The sequence below is a fragment of the Loxodonta africana genome, chromosome 6 (genome assembly GCF_030014295.1).
Source record: "Loxodonta africana isolate mLoxAfr1 chromosome 6, mLoxAfr1.hap2, whole genome shotgun sequence".
NCBI classification, from domain to species: domain Eukaryota; kingdom Metazoa; phylum Chordata; class Mammalia; order Proboscidea; family Elephantidae; genus Loxodonta; species Loxodonta africana.
In genome coordinates, this window is record NC_087347.1 from 17596026 (window position 1) to 17621209 (window position 25184).

At 38.4% G+C, this 25184-nt stretch overlaps 1 long non-coding RNA gene across 1 annotated transcript in view; it reads left to right on the forward strand.

Moving 5' to 3' along the window:
• Nucleotides 1-21682, forward strand: part of LOC135231521 (uncharacterized) — a 36728-nt gene extending 15046 nt beyond the window's left edge. Inside the window, exon 3 of the long non-coding RNA XR_010322220.1 lies at nucleotides 19366-21682. This is a non-coding gene — a long non-coding RNA (uncharacterized LOC135231521). The remainder of the gene's footprint in view (nucleotides 1-19365) is intronic.
• The last annotated feature ends 3502 nt before the right edge of the window (nucleotides 21683-25184 follow it).

The window sequence follows — 25184 nt, forward strand, 5'->3', positions numbered from 1 at the left end:
TTTATCCTCTAGATCCACTAATGCTAAAGATGAGGGAATTGAAGATTTTTGCCTACTTCTTCAGTCTGAAATTGATCAAACATGCAATTAAGAAGCAATGATAATTTCTGATGATTGAAATGTGAAAGTTGAAAGCAAAGAAGAAGGATAAGTAGTGGGAAAATGTGGCCTTGGTGATAGAAATGCCCCCAGAGATTGCATAATGGGTTTTGCAAGACTAACTACTTATTCATTGTAAATACCTTTTTGAAGTAACAGACAGTGACTATGCAGGTGGATCTCATCAGACTGTAAACACAGGAAACAAAACGACTACCTCTGTAGAAAGAGGCAGTGGAAAAGTTCAGTATCACGTTAGAAGAAGGCCAGGGACCAACTGTGAAACAGACCTTCAATTGTTCCTATGCAAGTTCAAGTAGAAGCTGAAGAAAATTAAAACAAATCTTCAAGAGCTAGCATACGAGTTTGAGTATATCCCACCTCAATTTGGAGACCATCTCGACAATAGATTTGACACATTGAAAACTAATGACCAAAGACCAGACAAGTTGCAGAATGACATAAAGGATATCAAACATAAGGAAAGCAAAAGGTCGCTAAAAAGACAGGAAAGAAAGAAAAGACAAAATGGATGGCAGAAAGGACTCTGAAACTTATTTTCAACATAGAGTAGCTAAAGTTAACAGAAGGAATGATCACATAAAAGAGCCGAATGGCCTTTTCCAAAGGGAAGCTCCAGAAGACAAAATAAAGTATTATGACATGTGCAAAGACCTAGAATTAGAAAATTAAAAGCAAAAAGCATGCTCAGAATTTCTCAAGTTGAAAGAACTGAAGAAAAAGTCAAGCCTTGAGTTGAAATTTCGAGAGGCTCTATGGGCAAAATATTGAATGAAGCAGGAAGTATCAATAGAAGATGGAAGGACTACACAGAGTCACTTTATGAAAAAGAATTGGCCAACATTCAACTATTTCAGGAGGTAGAATATGACGAAGAACCGATGGCACTGAAAAAGAAGTCCAAGTTACACTGAAGGCACTGGAGAAAAACAAGGCTCCAGGAATTGACAGAGTACCAATTGAGATGTTTCATTAAACAGTTGCATCACTGCAATGCCAAGATTTTTGGAAGACAGCTACCTGTCTAACCTTTTTTGTGCCCATTCTGAAGAAAGGTGATCTAACAGAATGTGGAAATTATCAAACAATATCATCAATATTGCACACAAGTAAAATTTTGCTGAAGATAATTAAAAAATAATTGCAGAAGTACATTGAGAGGGAAATCCTATAAATTCAAGCTGGATTTAGAAGAAGATGTGGAATGAGGGATATCATTGCTAATGTCAGATGTATCTTGACTGAAAGCAGAGAATACCAGAAAGATGTTTACCTGTGTTTTATTGACTGTGAAAGGCATTCGACTGTGTAGATCATAACAAACAATGGATAATATTGTAAAGAATGGAGATTTCAGAATAATTAATTGAGCTCATGCAGACCAAGAGGCAGTCTTTTGAACAGAACAGGGTGATACTGCATGAAAAGGTTTGTGTCAGAGTTCTATCTAAAAAAAAAAAAAAAAGAAAAGGTTTGTGTCAGAGTTCTATCTACACCATACTTATTCAGTCTGTATACTGAGCCAAGAATCTGAGAACCTGGGCAACATGAAGAAGAACTTGGCATCAGGATTGGAGGAAGGGTCATTAACAGCCTGCTATATGCTGACTTACTGGTGAGAATCAAAGACTATAAACTTCAGTATGGATTGCATCTCAACATAAAGAAAAAAAATTTTTTTTCACAACCATACAAATAAGCAACCTCATTTTAAACAGAGAAAATATTGTAGATGTCAAGGATTTCATTTCACTTGGATCCACAATCTATGTTCGTGGAAGTAGCAGTCAAGTAATGTTATTTTTGGTAATGCTCAACATTAACACATCAAGAATGGCAGGAAATACTGGTGAAGACCCCACATGCCCGTGAACTAACCCTTTCTTGTTCCCCTTAGGACCATGGTTCCCCTTAGGACCATCTATATGAGCACCTCAGGTCTGTCCCAACATCTGTCTTCTATTTCCATTCTGTGCTGGGAACATTCTCCATTCTCACTGCATCCTCCTCTAGTTAACTCCCTTTCAGGACCTCCCAGACCCTACCTGCAAGAAGCTTCTTAAGGAAGGGATGCACACTAGACGCCCCAGTACCTCACCATATACATATACTAGTCACACTGTGACTGCAAGTTCTTCCCTAGTGGTGACCACTACTGACAGACTGAGTAAATCAATGCATCAAATTGTGGATGGTAACTTAAAAGTTTGGTTCATTGAAAGTCTAGCAGCTATATAAAGGATTTACATGTCTTAGAGCCAGTTTGCTAACAAACTAAAGAACTATTCATATTGTAAATATCTTGAAGTTGTAGTTCTATTAGATTTCAAACAGGTTAGTGGAAGAGAGAAGTTCTTTGAATGATGAAAATGGTTTGCATTCCACTACTAACCTAAAGGTTGGCTATTAGAACCCACCCAGCATTGCTGCAGAAGAAAGGCCTGGAAATCTGTTTCCCTGCATAAAGATTATAGCCATGAAAACCCTATGGTGCATAAGACATGTGGTCTCCATCAGTCAAACTCAATTCCATTGCAATAGGTTAGGTCATTCTAGAGTGCAACCAGGTTTGAGAACTGCTCTATATAAAATTTAAAGTGGGGTGAGATATTTTCTTGACATCAATGATGCTCAATTATGCTGAAAAGTGTAAGTGTCCCCTTTCTTTATTCTGCTTCTTGTAATCCTGACTAAGTGGTATTTCTGCCTCCCTTATTAAAATGATTTAATCTGTCTATTCCCAGCTCCTCAACTCATTCACTCTATCTTCTCAACCTTGAGTAAAACCCTTACCTCAGGTTCTTTGGTAATTTCTCAGAAAGCTTAATGCAGGCTCACAATTTGCAGAGCGTTTAATGCACTTTTTTTTGTTCACATTTCTCAACCTCAAAAGGAAAATTTCCATTTTCAGCAGATACACTTTACCTGCTACAATACTTTTCTTATTCAAGGAACAGAAAGTCAAGACTTCCAGGAAATCATTGTAATTTGCAGTAAGGCAAGCCAGATTTACATTCTTGTGCATTAAACTTATAATTCTTGTGTAGCTATTATACGGTGAACCCAGTGAGATGTTAGTCATCATTGTCACAAAGATCATCAAACCTGATGAGATTCTGTTCTCTCTGCAAAAACTAAGATTCCAATTATCCTTGACAGAATATACATGGGATGGTTTTCAGCTCTAAATAAAATACAGCTTCAAAAATTACCTTAAATACTTTAGTGATTGGTTTTAATTCAAATAAGGTACAAATATTCTTTGGTTACTTTGGCCTGGAAAGCAACTCCTGAAAAATATCAGCTCACCTGAGTTGGTTGCAGAATCTATTTGAAGACAGTCTACATCCGTGGTATGAGACACATAGTTCACAAAAGCACTAGATTTAACAAAGACTTTTGATATTCAGGTAGGTTTATGTCTTGGAAGAATTTACAAATAAGGAAGCTTTAATTCAGCATCTACTGTCTTGTGGAGGTGTAAAAGATGACAACCAACCCTTTGGAAGGATCTAGACAAAAAAGACAAAATACATAAAATATGAAAAGAGTAATGAGCTACACTGGAGATTCTGAGAAAGGTCAGTGAGGACTAGAATCATGTGAAAAAGTGTCTGAGGAGGTAGGAACTGAGGTAGACATGGAAGATTGTGTAAGATTAAATAAATAGAAATAAGTAGTACATTTGTATGATTTCACTAATACAAAGTATGCTGAGCAAATAATCCAAGAAGCTGGACTATATGAAGAAGAATGGGACATCAGGATTAGACGATGACTCATTAACAACCTGTGTTATGCAGATGACACAATGTTGCATGCTGAAAGTGAAGAGGACTTTAAACCACTAAACCACTTACTGATGAAGATCAAAGACCACATCCTTCAGCATGGATCATTCCTCAACATAAAGAAAACACAAATCCTCACAACTGGACCAATAAGCAACATCATGATAAACAGAGAAAAGATTGAAATTGTCAAGGATTTCATTTTACTTGGATCCATAATCAATAACCAGGGAAGCAGCAAGCAGTTAGGGAATCAAAGGATGTATTGTAGTGGGCAAACCTGATACAAAAGACTTCTTTAAAGTGTTAAAAACCAAAGATGTTACCTTGAAGACTAAGGTACACCTGATGGAAGCTATGGTGTTTTCAATTGCCTCATATACACGTGGAAGCTGGACAATGAATAAGGAAGACAGAAAAATAAATGATGCCTTTAAATTATGGTGTTGGCAAAGAGTATTGAATATACTATGGACTGACAAAAGAAGGAACAAATCTGTCTCAGAAGAAGTACGACCAGAATGCTCCTTACAGACAAGGATGGCAAGACTATGTCTCTCATACTCTGGACATGTTATCAAGAGGGATCAGTCCCTGGAGAAGGACACCATGCTTGATGGAGGATCAGTGAAAAAGAGGAAGACCTTCAACAAGATGGATTGACACAGTGGCTGCAACAATGGGCTCAAGCATAACAAAGACCAGGAGAATTTAGCAGGACTGGGTAGTGTTTCTTTCTTTTGTACATGGGAGCTAGATGAATGGGAACTGACTCAACAGCACCTAGCAACAACAACAACAATAGAATAGACAAAGGTATAGAGGTCAGAGTTTAATGATGATTACCAGAGGCAAGGGGGCAGAGAATGGGGAGAATCATTGTTTTGGTAATATAGAGTATTTGCTAATGGGGATGGACAATTTGGCCGCGGATATTGGAGATGGTTGCACAATATGATTGAAATAGATTGCTTTTCTTGAATTGTACACCTGAAACATGTTAAATTGAAAATGTTGTGTTCTTTATGTTTTTACAATAGAAAAAATTTAAAAAAGAAAAGTGCATTTTAGATAAAGGGAGCAAGGTGCCTGAGGAAGTGGTGGCAGGGATGTGCAGTGTCTAAAAGGATGATCAGACAGGCTTGGATGTGTGACCTTGAATTAGTTACTTAATAGTCTGAGCCTCGGTTTGCTCATGTGCTCAATGGGGACGATAAGAATAAGCCAATCAGAAAAACTCATAAGTTTGCTCTGAGAATTAAATGACATCAATTCTTTGGAGAGTGCCTAGGATTAAAAAAAAAAACAAAAAACTAGGATAGAGGGCATTTAATAAAAGCAGCATTATTATTATCATAATTATTATATTTCTTCTTCCATTTATTTTATTATTGTACATATATAGGTATCGGAACATGTGTCAATTCTACAATCTTCACACATACAGTTCTGTGACATTAATTATGATCAGTCATCATGTTGTCCAACCATCACCATGTTATTTTCTCATGCGGTCAAGAGGAAGTATAAAACAAGAAAAAAAGGGGAACTAACTACTGGCTATAGAACATGGTTAGATTATGGAACTCTTTAACTTTGAGGAGCTGGAATAATAAAAAATCATTCAAAATTTCAGAAAGATATGTAAGGGAATGAAAAAGATACTCAAAGAGGTTTGGCCCAGAAGGAAGGGCAGGATTGTATTTATGGGAGGTAGAGAGACAGCCTGACTTTCTATTACTGGCCAAGTTATTGATTTCAAGACATCCTTTCATGTAGGAATAACCAACTGAAATATCATGTCCACCAAAAAATGGATTTGGACAAAAATGGTTGACTTTTCTTGTTTCACTTGTTGAAAGTTATAAAAGTCAATTCTCAGTTATTCTTAAAAAGAAAAAAATGGTTTGTTAATGACATAATGACATACTGTGGCACCTGCCAACAACAATGACATACTAATTACGGAACTGAGCATGTGTCTTGTACAAACCCCTTTTAGCACGGGAAGGAAGGAAGGAAGGAAGGAAGGAAGGAAGGAAGGAAGGAAGGAAGGAAGGAAGGAAGGAAGGAAGGAAGGAAGGAAGGAAGGAAGGAAGGAAGGAAGGAAAGAAAAGAGGGAGAGTGAAGAAGGGAAAGAGAAAAGCAAGTAAGGATGAAGTTTACTTAATTTGGAGTCTTTTTTTTTAAGTTTAGAAAATGTAATATATATAATCCCAGTAATTAATACATGGGTTTTAGTCAGAGAAACTTGCATTGAAATTCTGACTCAGCCCCTTACTAGCCTTGTGTCTTTGGGCAAGTGATTTGAGGTCTTGAAGCCTGGATCCTCATTTGTAATATAGGACTAACATAGAGACACTGTGAGAATTTCTAGGACAGACATTATAAACTACTTTTTATAAGGCCTGAGGCAGGATAAGCCCTTGTTATTAATATAGTATCTCATTATTATTCATTAACAGTATGGGACAGGTCAAAGCCCTTGGATGTTCATTTCTAGATAAATTTATTTAGATACAAGTTCCTTAAATTTGCAAAGGGTCAAATTGCATGACATAGGCCTTCTGACAGAACAACTATCAGCCTCAAAAGTAACCTTTAAACTATTTTCCAGACCACTGGAGTCTAGCCATATAATATTTGGCTTCTAAGTTCTGGAATGATTGTCATCTCTGCTGAGAGTTCCTGCCTGCAAAATTGGAGACAAGGAACACCAGTTACAAAGTGAGCAGATTAGGGTGAGTCCTAATCTTAGATGAGTGATGTCCTACAAAAGAGGAGAGAGACACAGACAGAAGGAAAACAGCCAGAGTTATGACAGAGTTATGATGCAGCTGCAAGCCAAGGAATGCTTAAGGTTACTAGAAGCTGAGAGAGACAAGAAAGGATCTCCCCTAGAGCCTTCAGAGAGTACATGGCCCAGCTGACACCCTGAGTTAGAACTTACAGCCTACATACAGAATTGTCAAACACTAAGTTTCTGTTGTTTAAAGTCACACCCTTTGTGGTGTTTAGTTAAGGCAGCACTAGGAAACTACTACAATGCACTATGATGTAGATGAATTAGCCCAAGTGCTTTGGAACTAGTAACACCTACCTCACGGGGTATCCTGTTATGAGTCACATGGATAACAAGATAACAAGAGACAGAAACTGTGGTGGAGAGATGTGGAGATCTATCTTGACCCAAACTAATGTTCTCCCTCCATATACTAAAGAAAAACTAAATGGGAGTCAGGCAGAGTCTGTGTTCTAAAAGAGGGTATGACCTATTAGCAGGAATGTACCCACAGAGCACCAAATGAGGCAGAGAAAAATATTTATACAATAAGATCCCAAATAAAATGCTGGGAGTGGGGAGCAGTGGTTCAAGAAAGAAGAGGATACATTGCTTGGAGCAATCAGGAGAGATTTCATGGGGGAAGTTGCTTTCGAAATGCACTTAATGCATTTTGTTGGGAATAGGCATAGGGGAGGAGCATTCCAGAAGGCTAGAGTAACATGACGGGAAATGTGCAGGTGAGTAACAGAACTAAAAATTGTAGAATTTGGCTGGAGCATAAGTTGTGAACATTGGAAGAATGGGACTTCCTATAAGGTCAGATTGAACACTCATTTTAGTAGTTCATTCTGTTGATGAAAAAGAGTTTTCTAAGGGTTCTTCTTTAGCAAGAGAAGCAATGAGATAAGGATTGCGCTGTAGTAAGATTAATCTAGCACTTTTATAAAAAGGAGTGGGTTAAGCGGAGACAGGAGGCTGGAAGACAGATCAGAAGGCCTATTAACGATCTGAATGAGGATAGGGGAGGGATGACAATAAGGAGGGCGTGGCCACAACTGTCCGTCTTTACCAATCTTCCCCTGCACAGTTCTTGGCACTAAATTGTTACTCCTTGTGAAAGGATAGAAGCAAGAGAAAGAGAGACAAAATGTGAGCAGAGGAGAAAGAGAGGGAAAGTAGGAGTGAAAATATTAGAGACATTGCCCACTAGGACTTCAGAAACTTGTGTGCAATATCCTCAATTCATAATTCTCAGGCGCCCACCCGCCTCTGCTCAAAAAAAAAAAAAAATGAGTGCATGTAAAAACTGATGAGACCCAAGTAAGATCTGTAGTTTAATTAACTGTATTGTACCAGTGTCAATTGGTTTTGATAATGTACTATAGTTATAAAAAAATATATATTAATATTGGAAAAGGTGGATGAAAGGAACACAAGACTTCTCAGTATACTTTTTGTAACTACTTGTGAGTCCACAATTAGTTCAATACAAAAGCTTAAAAAAAAAATCAATGCAAGTTGCAAAATAATTTCATCCCCTTGTTCTCTTAGGCATCTCTCCTACTTAGTCTCTTTGGCAATTTAACAGGCTCGGTTAGAACAGGGTGACCTGTGGGCTAGGCTGGCTTGATTAGGGACCAGAGTGTCAGGGACGTGTTCCTTAATCTCTGATTTTCCTCAAAAAATATTTTCCCCCTAATCTCCAAAAAAATTTGCTATGTATTCTAGATATATCAAAGCTTACAAGTTTTCTATTTCAAAACCTATTTTAGTCCATGACCTAGTCTATCAAAAAAGCTAAAACAAACAAAAAAACTTTGTATTCAAATTTTCTTTAAATTTCTTGCATTTGAGAGTTATTCAAATGACAAATTTACTATGCCTTACTCTTTGGTCCACACAAGACCCAATTCAATTATTTTCTATCTGTACTTATTACTATAAAATAGGCTAGGTTCTGGGTAAAAAAAAAAAAAAGGTACTCATTCTTAAACAGACACCTTTCTAAAACTTTTGAAATAAAAATACTATAATTAAATAATTGAATTCTGGCCTATAGTGCATCCATTATTCTATTATTCTGAAAGAGCTTCTCATTTTTTTTTCTCAGTATATTCAGAATAAAAGACGAGTAAGAACAGAAAACTGTAGGATATTAACATAATTCAGTAGCTGACATATTTCATCATTTAGTTTGACACTCAGATGGGAGGCTTCTATGTATTATTTTAATTTTTAAAGAAACACCCACACCAGGTATATTTTAGTCAACTAGTGGATGCCTACTACAGCTTTTCTTATTTATATTTTTCTTTCTCTGTATAATTCCCCCACACTTATTTCTTCATTTTCTTACTGTCATTGATTGAATTATGTCCCCCCAGAAATGTGTGCATTAACTTGGTTGGACCATGATTCCCAGTATTCTGTGATTGTCTTCCATTTTGTGATTGTAATTTTACGTTAAAGAAGATTGGGGTTGGATTGTAGCACCCTTACCAGGTCACATCCCTGATCCAATGTAAAGGGAGTTTCTTACAAGAGATAAAAGGAAAGGGAAGCAAGCAGAGAGCTGGGGACCTCATACCACCAAGAAAACAGTACCAGGAGCAGAGAGTGTCCTTTGGACCTGGGGCCCCTGTACCTGAGAAGCTCCTTGACCAGGGGAAGATTGAGGACAAGGACCTTCCTGCAAAGCTGACAGAGAGAGAAATCCTTCTCCTGGAACTGACACCTTGAATTTGGACTTTTAGCCCACTTTACTGTGAGAAAATAAATTTCTCTTCATTAAAGCCAACCACTTCTGGTATTACTGTTATGGTAGGACTAGATAACTAAGACTTTTACCTTAAGAGTTTTTATGTTTTTATTCTGAATACTGGATGCAAAAAAATCAGTCTTTCTAGGAAAAAGGCTCTGTCCATTTCTGAGTGTATTTTAAGAGGTTTACATAGGCCATGTGAAAGAACCAGGAGAGCACAACTGAAGTTCCATTTCACTTGAGCTTCAAAACCCAAATGTAGACAACAGTCCAAAATGAATGAGTACTAGATTTACTCACAATGTTTATACTGTGGAAGGAAAGCAAATTATAGTCCCTACTTTTAAGTTTTCAAAATACATCTATGAAAATAATCCCATCCAGCATTTGTGTAACACTACTGTTATCAAAATGTTTTCATTCAAATCAACCCATTGGACCACAAAAATCCGGAGACCATTCTCAACAATGGTTTTCTATGAAAATTTAAGATTGCCGAAGACTAATTTTTTAAGGAATACATGTCTATAATATGTAATTAATACAGATTAAAACGATATCTGATGCTCTTCCCAATCATACTGGACAACAATATACATAAATCCATACCATTTCTACACCACTATACACATGCAGGAAACCTTGGTGGTGTAGTGGTTAAGTGCTATGGCTGCTAACCAAAGGGTCGGCAGTTCAAATCCACCGGGCTCTCCTTGGAAACTCTATGAGGCAGTTCTACTCTGTCCTATAGGGTTGCTATAGGGTCACTATGAGTCGGAATCGACTCGATGGCACTGGGTTTGTTTTTTTGGGGGGTTATGCACACACACAGAATACATTAGTGTGTCACTAACCCTGAAATAAAGACTCAGAGAAAGGCTCAGATTACAGGGAAGAATCACAAGGATTTTCCATTCTGTCTCTGACACTATTCACTCTAGCCAAGTCATACATCTCAACCCCACTAGCCAATAACATCCTGGCCCTAGTCCTTTGACCTTTTCTTTGCCTGCCTCAGGACCCTTGGCTTCACAGCACTCTAATCAAAAGAACTCGCTGTCCACAAGTAGTCTGTTGTATTTGAACCTTGGTGTCTCCCCACAGTCCTTAGCATGGCACGGAGTTCTGTGGTAATTCTTCCCCCAGCTCCAGCCTTGGGAAAGGAGCCCTATCTCTGAGCCCATCTGTTCTGTTAATGATAGCTCGGGACATGGTGCCTAGCAGTGTGGGTAAATTGTGACAAAGAAAAATCTGTCAGAAACCTAGTAAACATGCAGTGAGGACTGAGAATGCCTCCTAGTGGACAGAGGATGAAACATAGTACAATGATGTCATTTATGTGAAAGAAATTTAGGATCCAAAGAAGACAGAATAGAAGGAAGGCACTGCCTGATACAGATTTTGTACATCGGATTCAATACAAACGTATTTCAGTCTAAGAATTAAAGGGAGGCTTAGGGTTCTTCATGAGAAAAGGGAAAGGGAAAACAATATACATAATGTGTCACTCACAAAGGAGCCCTAGTGGCGCAATGGTTGGACTGCTAACTAAAAGGTCAGCAGTTGGAACCCACCAGCCGCTCTGTGGGAGACAAGAACCGGCAATTTGCTCCCTTAAGGATTACAGGCTAGAAAACCCTTTGAGGTAGTTTTACTCCATCTCATACAGTTGCTATGAATTGGAATTGACTCTACAGAACACAACAACAATCTCACAAATAGGAGAAATCTGGAAAAAAGAGTGGGTGTTGCTTTTGCAGATAAAACATGAGGCAGGGGATGCATCCTGATATGATAACTCCCCAAGTATCAGGAAATCCTCAAACATTGTCTGTGTCATGCTGAGAAGTCTACCCTTTAGGGGACACTGGCCTAGGGCAGATTAGTTTGTTGGCAGTCTGGTCTCCTGCTGGTCTGCTCAAATACACACTGAGTTCTGACTGATACACAGATAATTTTTAGCCATCTAATATACTGAATTGAATGCATGTAGGATTAAAATGGGAGCCCTTCTAGTAATTCTCTGTGAATTCATCATTCCAAAGTATTTTGGAGCCTCTTTCATGAGCCATGCACTTTGCTCTGTAGATAACAGGCACTAAAAGAATAAGGACAATTGCTAATAATTAAGCAGGGCAGAAGCAAATAAGGGCTTTTGCCAATACTGGAGCTTAAATTCCTTATATGGGGCCCTGAAAAGAGACCATCTGGCAATAGGTGTTGACAACAGTTTGAAAAGACAAGACTAGAGTGACCGGGCTTTCTGGAAATGAAGTGTAATTTCTGAATAAAATTTTATAAAATTAATGGGGTGTAACCAAATATATTCCATGTATAAAAGGTCAGAAACGTTTTCTAAATTGTTATTTACAGGAGCCACTTTGAATAATCTACATATTCATATTACCTCTAAACCCTAAACCAAAGCTAAAACCTTAAGAAATCTAGATTTGTGTCTTTTCTACATGTTTACTGCCATTAGTTTATAATTAAATTAATAGCATTCAATTTCCACTTTACCTAACAATCTTTTTTTACACCTGGGAGACTTTGATTTAACTCATTGTGAAAATTCTAAGAAACTCACTAGTTTTCAGTTTTTAAAAATAAGTATAAATAAGTTATTTAAGTATCCTAGGTTTCCCAACTTGCTTAGGAAATACTCAAAAGGACAATGTGAACAGAAAAAAGTTTCTGAATGATTTCAAATGCTTAAGATGTTTCAGGGGATGAAAGTGGTAACATACATTACATTTAAATCACTTCAATGAGAAGAGAGAAAAAAGAACAGGTAAGATGACCACATCTTACCATTAGGAAAAATCTCCCAACAATATTTGACAATGCACACGTTTCGTCTGGCCAATGTATTTAATTTCCAGTTAGGAGAATTTAAATGCCCTCAAATAAAACTCACTTCAGGTCAGAAGCCATCTAAAAATGTTTCTCCAAATTTAATTTAATTAATGTTGAAGATAATATTACTCTTAAAGCAAATAGGGTCGGTACTGATAAATGAAAACAGAGTAATTTTCCTAAGACAAAAGAAAAATGCACTTTCTTTCATCCAGCTTATAAAATGATCTAACTCAAAATTGTGACTACATCAGCAAATCCATGGACCACATTAGAGTGCAACTATACCCTACAAAGGATCTTATAATGTTCTACCATATGGAATTGATTTGAGCCAAAAAGATTTTGCATGACCACAATTTTTTATATTTCCTGGGTCACCATAATCCCATAGAATATATAGTAGTCCCAGAGGCATGTGCCAAAATCTCCAAGATGCTGAATATGGACATTGGGAAATGGGACTCTTTCAGTTGAGATTTGCATTATTTGACCACCTCCCCATCCCTAAATTCATGTAGAAAAAAAAAGAAGAAGAAGTATTTCTAGAGCAAAGGATGAAGCTGAATTTGATACTTTCTTTTGCTGCAGGTATTCCATAGTTCAACAAGAAACCATCTTGGCATTTTCACAATTCACATGTTTTCTCCAAGTCTAACCAGTTGATAAATAGTGGTTGAGTCTACTGTGTGGGCCTATAGAAAATGGTCCCTGCCTTTGCCAGGCTGGAGGTCTAACTGGACAAAAATAGATAGACCATAAATAATTACTCACTTGGGAGCTTGGACTGTGGGTTCCAGGCGACTGAGAGAAAAGGGAGATGCTTGGAGCTGGACAGTGCATTGAACAAGGCAGGTGGTCTATGTAGAGTATGACACAGGTCCCTGGGAGACAGAGTGTGTTCAGGCCCCATATCTATCTCTTTCTTGCAGAGTAATGTTAGACTAGCTACTCCCTGAGAGGCATCGCCGGTTCAATGATACAATTCTCACCCTCCATGCAGAAGACCTGGGTTCAAATCTTAGGTGATACACCTCATGTGGAACCACCACCTGTCCGTCAGTGGAAGCTTATGTGTTGAATGATGCTGAACAGGCTTCAGCAGAACTTCCAGGCTAAACAAGATTAGGAAGAAACAACTGGTGTCCTACTTCTGAAAATCAGCCAATAAAAATTCTATGGATTACAATGATAACATTGGCAAAAGATCGGGGGATGGGGCAGGAGCAGACAGATTTACGTTCCATTGTGAACGGGGTTGCCAAATGTCAGGGGCCTACTAAAGGCAGCTAATAGCAACAACAACGTCATTTCTCCAAGCCTCTGTGTCTTTGACTTTATAATGGCATTAGAACAGTAGCCTTACAGGGTTATCATGAAGATGGCTTATTAGCACAGTGCTGGGCACATAGTTGTCAGCTATTACTTTAGTCGGGAGGTAGAATTAATCAAGGTTTTAACTAATGGTTAGGATTTAGGTAGTATGAGAGGAGAAGATTTTCCAGAATGGGAGAAACATGTGAACAAACCCAGAGGCAGAAATGATATGTAGTGTAGAGCTAAGCTCTACTGAAATTTTCAAACTTTATACCAACTTGTGCTAAGAAGATACCCAGCCTCATATAATGAATATTTTGTGTATTTAACCAGAAGAACACAGATCCCCAAGTCTGTTCCCTTGCAGATTCTGACTCAGTAGGTCTAGGCAGAGAAATATAGCCAGAATGGTCCTTAGAAGTGAACATTCTTAGAAAATTTCAAAGCGTGGCTTGAGAAGACAAAGTATATAATGTTATTTGCAAAGGCCTAAAAATAGGAAGCAAAAGGGAAGAAGGTGCTCAGCATTTCTCAAGCTGAAAGACCATTATCATTACCATTACCATTACCATTACCATTACCATTACCATTACCATTACCATTACCATTACCATTACCTTTACCATTACCATTGTCTTCGAGTTGATTCTGACTCATAGTGACCCTATAGGTCACAGTAGAACTGCCCCATAGAGTTTCCAAGGAGAGCCTGGTAGATTTGAACTGCCAACCTTTTGGTTAGCAGCTGTAGCACTTAACCACTATGCCACCAGGGTTTCCCAAGCTGAAAAAATTGAAGAAAAAATCCAACCCTTGAATTGCAATATTGAAGGATTCTACAGGGAAAATATTAAACAATGCAGGAAGCATCAAAAGAAGATAGAAGGAATACACAGGGTCACTATACCAAAAAGAATTGGTCAACGTTTAAACATTTAAGGAGGTAGCATAACAAATTATGTGTAACAAATTACGGAGAATGTTGCAAAGAATGGAATTTCAGAACGCTTAATTTGTGTTCTTGCAAAACCTGTACATAGACCAACAGTTTGAACAAAACAAGGTGATACGGCATGGTTTAAAGTCAGGAAAGGTATGCGTCGGGATTATAGACTTTCACCATACTTATTCAATCTGTATGCTGAGCAAATAATCTAAGAAGCTGACTATATGAAAAAGAATGTGACACCAGGTTTGGAGGTAGACGAATTAACAACCTGAGATATGGAGATGAAACAACCTTGCTTGCTGCAAATAAAGAGGACTTAAAGCACTTATTGATAAAGATCAAAGACTATAGCCTTCAGTATGGATTGCAACTCAACATAAAGAAAACAAAAATCCTCACAAATGGACCGATAAGCAACATCATGATAAACTGAGAAAAGATTGAAGTTGTCAAGGATTTCATTTTAGTTGGATCCACAATAAAAACCCATGGAAACAACATTTGAGAAATCAAACAACACATTGCATTGGGCAAATCTACTGTAAAAGATCTCTTTACAATGTTAAAAAGCAAAGATGTAACTTCAAGACTAAGGTGCACCTGACCCATGCCATGGTATTTTCCATTGCCTCATACATATGTGAAAGATGGACAGTGGATAAGGAAGACCAAAGAAGAATTGATGCCTTTACATTAGCAAAGAATACTGGCAAAGAATACTGAATATACAATGGGCTGCCAGAAGAATGAACAAATTTGTCTTGGAAGAAGTACAGCCACAATGCTCCTTGTAAGTAAAGATGGCAAAACTTCGCCTTAAGTATGTTATCGGGAGAGACCAGTCTCTGGAGAAAGACATCATGCTTGATAAAATAGAGGGTCAGAAAAAAGAGGAAGACTCTCAAAGAGATGTACTGACACAGTGGCTGCAATAATGGGCCCATGCACAACCTTGTGAGGATGGCACAGGACTGGGCCTTCAGTTGTACATAGGATCACTATGAGTCGAAATCTGTTGATGGGACCTAATAACAACAAAAACATTCCAACTTGCACTAAGAAGATATGAAATCTCATATAATGACTATTTTGTGTATTTAACCACAGGAAGAATACAGATAACCAATTCTGTTCTCCTGTAGATTCTGATTTAGCTGGTCTAGGGAGACAAATATAGCCAGAATATTCCTTAGAAGTGAGTATGATGAGACTTAGTCTTGCTTAGTTTGGACATGTCACCTAAAGGCACCAATCTCTGGAGAAGGACATTATGCTTGGTAAAACAGAGGGTCAGCATAAAAACGGAAGACCCTCGATAAGACAGATTGAGACAATGGCTGCATCAATGGGCTTAAACAGCAACAATTGTGAGGATGGTGCAGAACCAGGTAAAGTTTCATTCTGTTATACACAGGGTTACTATGTGTCAGACCCAATTCAATGGCTCCTAACAACAGCAATGGGAGAGACTCAGGAGTCTGTACATTAAAAAATACCACACATCTTTGGTTCAGGTGGAGTACACTAAGACTACCATTCATGGTGCCCTAGCTATTCTATGAGAGTGCTAACACATATTTTAACATAATTTTTGGACTTTAACTTTTTTTTTTAAGTTTAAATAACTCAAGAAGAACTTTCATCACTATCATGGAAACCTCTAGTCCAGAACTTAATAAAGTCATCGTTATTCAAGGGGTGGGGGAAAGAAATCTAAACATAAAAACATTTTTGCTCAGTTTTTGAAATATTTCAATACCATTCTATGCTTTAGTAGTTCAAATCCTGTAGAAAAACTCACTATGTTTTAGCTCATGGAAATGGCAAGGCTTGTCTTCCTGTCCATCTCTCCTCTTTGGTTGCTCCCTCCTCCTCCAGGGGCAAGTGTTCAAGGGTGCCCACTCTTTCCTGCCCTCTGATCTGCACTCCCACCAGATTTAAAAACATCCACACTGGCCTCAGCCACTCCTCTTAAATGATCAAGAAACTGGCAATATCAACAATTTCCAAAAGGAACCAAATGATTCAAGATCTCCCTTTCTTCCCAGATAAGTAGCATCAATGTAAGGAAATGACACTAATGGTGTAAATTCTAGTAAATACCAGACTCTATTTAGGCATAGACCATCTCATACACAAACCAATCCACTTACTTGAAATCCTTCCTAAACTTTTTGGAAGATTCTGGAATGTTCACATCACCACAATGTGACCTAAAGCCTCTTTCACTGCTTTTGAACATTCCCTGATATGAGTGGCCAGGGTTTTACTAACTACTTCATAGTACTCTAAGAACATGAAAAAGAAAGAAAAAAAAGTCAGTGCATTTAGTATGGTTTAATTGTAGTCATTTATAAAATATAATTCTTTCAAGTTTGCAATTACCTCTATTTTATAACACGACAAAGTTAAGAAACTGCAAAATTAAAACATTTTGCCAGAATGCCAAGAAAGGTCGCTAGTAAACAGACTTATAACCATGCTCTGCAAGTCCTGATCTATTAGTGAACTGGGACACGGTTTTACTCTTTAAAAAAGGTAGGGAGAGAAATGCCTCAATTTTACACCTTTCAGATTTATCAGACCAGATAAGATTCTATCAAGGTTACGGAAACCTGAAGGGCTTACCTTTGAAAAGTTCAATTATTAAAAGAAATACTACCTGAAATGTCTTTGTTTTCTGGGGGTGATGGGGTGTTGCTTGTGCTTTTGGAAGAAAAATGTAAGTATTAATTTTATACTTTACTCATATTAATGGGGACATGTATGCAGAAGCCCAAATTGCCAGTCAAGAGTATTTATCCACCAGGAAAAACCCTAATGCCATTATTTATAAATGGTTTCTTCTAAAATCAGGTAGGAGGAGGGACAATTGAAAGGCAGCTTCGAACTGGGAAATTTTGTCCTTCAAAAATAAGAGCTTTTCTTTTAGTTCTTTGGAAATAGCGAAATTGTGAATTCTTTCACTATCGAATCCACAGCTAAGACTTATCACATCATTTCTACCCATTAAGAAGCTATGACCAATCATATTCACATATATACAGAACCCAAGTGGTGCAGTGGTTAAAAGCTTGGCTATTAACCGAAAGTTTGGCAGTTCTAATTCATCAGCCATTCTTTGCAAACCCTATGGGACATTTCTACTCTGTCCTACAGGATCACCATCAGTCATAATAGACTTGATGGCAACGGGTTTGGTTTGGTCTTATACATACATATGCATATACATACCATAAACACAAAACACTGGCTGTCGAGTTGATTCCAACTCAAGATGACCCCATGTGTGTCTGAGTAGAAATGTACTCCATAGAGCCTTCAATGGCTGATTTTTCAGAAGTAGGTTGCCAGACCTTTGTTCTAAGTGCCTCTGTGGACTTGAACTTCCAAAACCTTTGGTTATCAGACAAACACATTGACTGTGCCACCCAGGGACTCCCATCTATAGATAGGCTCACCATAAAAATTAATTTTTGCTTGGATTGGTACACTGCTGCCCACTGCTGCAGCAAACAGTTTGGGGTGTTTCATTCTTGACCACACTGCAAGGGAGCCACCATAAGAACAGACAAAAGCAAACCACTTATTTTTGGTGAGTCCCATTTTCATTGCTATTTTAGTTTGAAAGTTGACAATGTTAGCTAAGGCTTGCCTGCCGCTGAGGTAGCAGAGGCCAGCAGTACTCAGATCACCACAATTAAAGAATAAACATATTCTGTGACAACAATAAAGTGACAAATATGCAGTTTAACATCAGCTTGACTATAAAAAATGAATATTATAAAAATATGTTGAGTGCTTATATACCAGGTCCAAATTGAAATTGTAAGTAGCATAATCTGGGTGACAGTGACACAAAAATGCAGGAACTAGCAATAATTGCTACCATTTGTCTCATTTTAGTTAGTTTATTTCCTTTTGCCACCACTGTGAAGGAACTTCAAATGCCTGTCACCATCCATTTGGTGTCCTTTCTCCTAACTGAACCACAACTATCACATTATCACCCTGACTCAGAGAGGAGACCAGTTTTGAAAGGGCTATGGGGCAGTTCTACTCTGTCCTCTAGGGTCGCTATGAGTCAGAATTGACTCAATGGCACTGGGTTTATGGTTTTAACATGTCAGTGATTTAATGTCTCCAAGATATCAAGAAAACACATAGTTAATTGTAGTGATACTATTTTCCATTCTTTCTGTTTTACTGCTACATCTAGACAAAGTCCCATTCGAATACAACTTTCTCGGTCATAAGAAAACTAAGTAAAATTTTTGTTATTTACTTTTCAGTGTTTTTTTTTTTTTCCATAACAAGCTTGCCTATAAACCTCAGATGTTTTTTATACTTACTGTTAAAAGAAAAAAATCTCCTTCTCGATGCTGCCTGATGCTATAACTAGCTGATTATGAATTTAAATGTAGACAAAACCATTGAATATTCACAAAGAAGAAACACAACGACCAGCAAATATTTGAAACATTTAGCCCTTTATATTATCAAAGTCACACAAATGTGAGTATTTTTCCCCTCCTATTAAACTAGCTAGATTTATTTTCGTAGTCTGTATTTACTCAGAATTGGCATAAATATGATGAGGCAGGCTCTCTCCTGTACCACTTGTGGAAATATTGAGTGGTATAATCTTTCCAGAAGCAATTTGTCCTCATGTAACAAGGGCTTCAAAAGGCAAAAAGTTTACCTTGGTTCAGCAATTCTACAACTGAGAAGCTACAGCAGAATCTATTAATTTTCCCCTTATATCCCCTCTCCTTTTTATCTTTAGGTAATGAAAGCCCTGGATTTCAGCTGGGCACACGACTGCCCTGAATAAACACTATATATTCCAGCCACTCTTCTAACCAGATGTGGACTTAACTGATTAAGATCAAGCCAGTGGGGTGTAACTGGAAAACTGTAGATAAGATTTATGGAAATATCCAAATGTAGAATTCCACTCATTTTCTAAGTACGAATTCTAGAGCAAATTTTCATATCCTCAGACCCTTCCCAAACTACTCAATCAGAGTTCAAATGCTATTGTAGGTTCTTTCTAACACTCTCTTACTGTGATGCACCACAGGAAATAATTTTGGATAGCTAAAAAGATTTATATTATACTTATTTGCCATAACACAAGTTATTTCATTCTTAAGAAAGAATTTACTTCCTTAGAGAGATTAGTAAGTAAAGGCCAGACTTAAAAAAATGTTTATAACTATTATAACATTATAACACACACACAATCTAAGTTTCTAATGAAATGTGGAAGGATGGAATTACTAGAGTGTCACCTCACTGCCAAAAGTTAAGTGACTTGGAATTCAAAAATCATATTTTGGAGTCACAGCTAGAAAGAAACGGATGAAACCTCCAGTAATTATTCATCTGTGATGATAAAAAGTACTAAGAATTATGACTTATTTAATAAGGGTATCACTTAACTGATACTAATCATATTCTTAGGGTTGTAAAAAGCAAGCCTTACTTCTTATTTTAATGAGGATAAAAAACATTGGCATTAAATTGGGTTTCCCACAACTTTCAGAAACACTTTTTAAACAATTCTCTTTGCTTGACTTCATATAATGATCAGTTTAGGATTTTAAGCAAGTAACACAAAAAATATATTTTCCTAGTGGAGGGAAAGAAATCAAAAAGAGTGGATGGCAAGAATAAACTATGGAGGCAGAACTAGGTCTCCTATTCTTGCTTTTTGCCCTACCACCACAGGCTGAAATTACATATGGCATCCAGTCACCTTTGCTGAGTTGTTTTTACAAAATACAACTTGTCCCTGGGAAGAGTAATTCTCATGGTATAAAATTCCACTGGAGAAAAAAATTAATAGATATACTATTTTGCTTCAACATGTTCAGGAAAACAATGTTTCAACATGAAATTAGAGTATTTAAGAAATAGTTTTTTTTTAAGGAAATTTTGTACAATCTTTTTATGAAGAATGTTGCTCCTACCTCCAGCCTTCACCTACAGCTTTTCTTTCTTATCATCTGAATTTGCAAATATTGAGCTTCCTGAAAGAGGAACATCTTTAGAATTAACATTGCCTAAATTAAAAAGAGAGAGAACAGCAACAGCAATGAGAACAGCTAAAAAAAAAAAAAAGAAAGAAAAAACCCTTAAATGTGCCATGTTGGTTGGCTGCATCCATAAAATCTCTGTTCCAGAACTAAGCGGAGGGCACCCAGTCTCTCAGCATATGTAATCCAGGTAAAATTCCTTGACATCCAGTGTCTACTGGCAGCCATTGACCCTCCAATCATCAGAAATACTGGCCCTCCAGGTATATAGAAGGCAGCATTAATGAAATATCTCTGTGAAAGTAAAAATGTTCTTTTAAGTGACTAACTCACCAAGCCTTGCAATTTGTTTGTGGTTTCTGATAACTGGGTGGCAGCAAAGGTTGATTTGTTGGATTTGGCTTATGGTCCTGAGGTCCGATCTAAATCAGTGGCATTGCTCAAGTGACTCTACCTACACGTGGACAAATTTAGTTTTGATTTTGGTGGTAAAAGAGACAAAAGATAAAATTGACCATTTTAGCCATTTCAAGGGTACAATCCAGTGGCATAAATCACACAGTGTACGGCCATCACTAATTTGTTTACATTTTACGATAATATTTTGAATTCAAATTTAGAATGTGAGATTCTTATTTGATTTTACATTTGTAGGTTTTTTACTTTGGAAATTTGGGCTCCTAACAATATTCACATAATTATTATTTGCTTTATACCAATATATTTTTTTACACTTATACCAATAATATAGAGTAATACACACATTAGAACAACAATACCAATATTAAAAGGAACTCTTGTGGCGTAATGGTAAGCACTTGGCTGCTAACTGAAAGGTCAGTGGTTCAAACCCACCAGCTGCTCCTCAGGAGAAAAGATCTGGTGACCTTCTCCCACACAGATTATAGCCTAGGAAACACTACGGAGTATTTCTATTCAGTCCTATAGGGTCACCATGAGTTGGAATTAACACGGTGACACACAGAAACAACAATATTAAAAGTGATAGTATAACTACTGAAAACACTGATTTCTTTATAATTGTGTGTGTCCTTAGAAATTATCCCACAAGAGACATAAAATGGTATTAACTTTTTTATTCACTTAAAAAATTCTATCTGGTTAAGCCACAGACTTCATGGACAGTTAATTTCATTTCTTTCATCTTATTTTCAATTTTTGATTGTTTTATTGGAAACATTTAACATGTTTCCAAAACTAAACCTGCAAATTATATTCACAGAAAACCGAGGTCATTACTGTTTCCTAAACCTTTTATCTCTCTCTCATTCTATGTAACCATTTTTACTAATTTTTTATTTATTCTTTCATCACTTTTTTTAAAGTACCTGTCTATATATTTCATTTTTCTCTCTCTCTTTTTTTTTTTTTTTGCATTAGTTCATACTTGCTTTTTCTTTAATTGTGCTTTAGGTAAAAATTTACACAGCAAATTAGTTTCTTTTTCCACAATATATACACAAATTATTTTGTGACACTGATTGCAATCCCAGTGCTGTGTCAACACTCATCCACTCTCCACCCCAGGTTTCCCATTTATATCAGTCCATTTTTCCTGTCCCTTCATGCTGTCTCGTCATTGCTTGTGTGCAGGTGTTGTCCTTTCAGTAGTGTATAAATGATTGAACAAAGAAGTATATTTCTCATGTGTGTTATTGTTTGTTTTAGAGAACTGCCTAATCTTTAGGGGCACTAGTGTTTAAGTGTTTGACTGCACTTAAGTTTGGCAGTTGGAATCCACCAGCAGAATTGACTCAACAGCTTGGTTTGGTCTAATCTTTGCCTGAAGAGTCAATTTGGGAGTGGCTTCAGTTCTGAGTTAAAAGAGTGTCTGGGGGCCATAGTCTGGGAGGTTATTCCAGTCTGTGTCAGATCAGTAAGTATGGTCTTTTTTTGTGTGAATTTGAATTTTGTTCTACATTTTTTTCCCCTGCTCTATCCAGGACCCTCTGTTATGACCTCTGTCAGAGTGGTTGGTGGTAGCCAGGAACCAGCTACTTGTTCTGGGCTCAGGCTGATGGATCTTGTGGTGCTTGTGGTCCACTAGTCATTTGGACCAACACTTCCCTTGTTTCTTTGGTTTTCTTCATTCTCCTTTGCTCAAGATAGGATGGGTCCAGTAGATGTATCTTAGATGGTCACTCGCAATCTTTTAAGGCCCCAGACACTACTCACCGAAGTTGGATGTAGAACATGTCCTGTATCAATTATGTTATGCCAGTTGACCTAGAAGACCCATGATGGTCCCCAGCCCTCAGCCCCAGTAACTCAGTCCCTTAGGGTGCTTGGATGTATCTATTGAGATGGGAAGCCACCAGATAGCGAGTGAGGCAGGCAGATGCCAGAAGGTGGCTGGGCAGAGCTAAGCTGCCATATTCCCTCACTGATGGGCCCAGTGCTACTGCGCCAATCTGATGACATCAGCATCATTATAGGGGCTGTCCACCAATCCCAATATACCACACCCCTGGACATGCCCCAAACATGCCTTGAAGAAGCGCCCACCCCTACCCTGTTTCCTTCCCTTATAAATCTTTGTGCCTGCTGATCGAGGGGCCTTCTTGACAACGCAGGTCCCCTTGAGCTCCTTTGCTTAGCCAACCAAATAAAGTTTTTCTTCTTTCATTTTTGCCAGACTCGTGCCTCGGTCTCACATGGAGTAAGATCTGGAGGTCTGGTAACATATTTTGGCAAGCCAGCCAGGAGCTCTGCTCTGCAATCAGGGCTCACAAACTCAATTTTCAGTTGATACTGGAGCTACACTTAGTCCTTGCACAAAATGTGGGCTCCTGGCGGCAACCAGTAGCTTACTTCGTCAAAACCATGGATCCCGTCACCTGTGGATGGCCAGCGTGCCTTAAAGGAGTAGCAGCCACTGTACAGATCCTGAAGGCAGCTGAGAAGCTAACTTTGGGTCAGACTGTTCGAGTTCATGCCCCTCATTCAGTACGCAGTATAATGGAACAAAGGGGGGGAATCGCTGGCTATCCCAGAATCAACTCAATATCAGGCCTTTCTGGATGATAATCCTAACATGTTGGTCCAATATGCTTACTCTCTAAATCTGGCCACCCTTCTCCTCACTCAGCCCCTGGAAGACCGCATCCACCATGGCTGTGTCCAGACAGTGGACCCAGTCTATCCCAGCTGCCCGGACCCACAAGATCATCCTCTAGCGGATGTTGACTTAGAGATCTTCTTGAACGGGAGCAGCTTCATAGAGTGTGACCAATGGAGGGTGGGCTGTGCAATTAATTGTCAGCCACACTGAGGTCCTTGAAGCAAACACCCTCCCAAAAGGAACCTTGGCCCAAACGGCTGAGCTGGTCGCAATGATCCAGGCTTCGCTGCTGGCCAAGTTCAAGTGAGTGATCATTTACATGGGCTCAAAGTATGTATTTTCAGTTTTACGTGCTCACAGGGCTTTGTGGGAGTACAGGGGGCTTTTGAATTTGGCCGGTAAGGAAATCAAACATGGTCAACAAATTTTACAGCTTCTTGAGGTGACGTTACTCCTGGCCTCTCTGGCTGTGGTACACTGAGGGACATCAGCAGAGGAATACAGCAGTGGCCCAGGGCAAACAAAGTGCCAACTTAGAGGTCAAATGGGTGACAAGAACAATGACCAAAGTGGTAGTTGTTGCCCTCTTTCCATACCCTAGCCTACCACAAGCCATGGAAGACCCTGCTTACAGTGAAAAAGACCTTTATGTGGCAGGTCAGTGGGAGCTTCAAAAAAAAAAAAAGAAAAAGATAAGTGGTCCTGCACAAGGATATTCATCCCGCAGCATAGATCCCTGGCATCCTAAAGCACCTACATGAGGTTACCCGCTACAGATGGAAGCAATGTATGATTGGAGAAAGAGACATTTTGTCAACCAGAGTTTGCAGGCTATTATCAGAGATGTTACTAGACAATGTGTCACCTGTCAGAAAAACAACCCCGAGAACTTTTTGGCAGTGCCACCAGAGTGGATGCACTACCGAGGATATGTTCTGGGCAAGATTGGCATATAGACTTCACCGAGATGCCCTGGGCTCCAGTTAATTACAGGTGTAATCTGCTGGTACTTGTAGACACCTTTTCCAACTGAGTTGAAGCACTCCCCTGCAGGACTGAAAAGGCTACAAAAGTTTCCAAAAGACTGCTGGAAGACATCATCCCCAGGTTTGGCCTTCCCCAAACCATCGACAGTAACAATAGAACACGCTTTACTGCTCAGGTCATACAACTTGTAGCCCAACTACTGGGGATTAAGTGGTGTCTTTACAGCGCATGAAGATCCCAATCCAATAGGAAAGTAAAAGAATGAACCACACTATTAAAACCCATCTGGCCAAACTTTGCCAGGGGACCAAAATTACTTGGGTTAAGTCCCTCTCCTTGGCTCTGTTCAGGATTAGAGTTGGTCCTTGAACCAAACTTAAGGTAAGACCCTTTTAGCTTGTGTACTGGTGTCCCGTCCTCCATAACTTCTGGGAAGGCCTAAATACTTTGGATCCTGAAAACACCCTGAAGGCTGAGAACATGCATGAGCAAGGC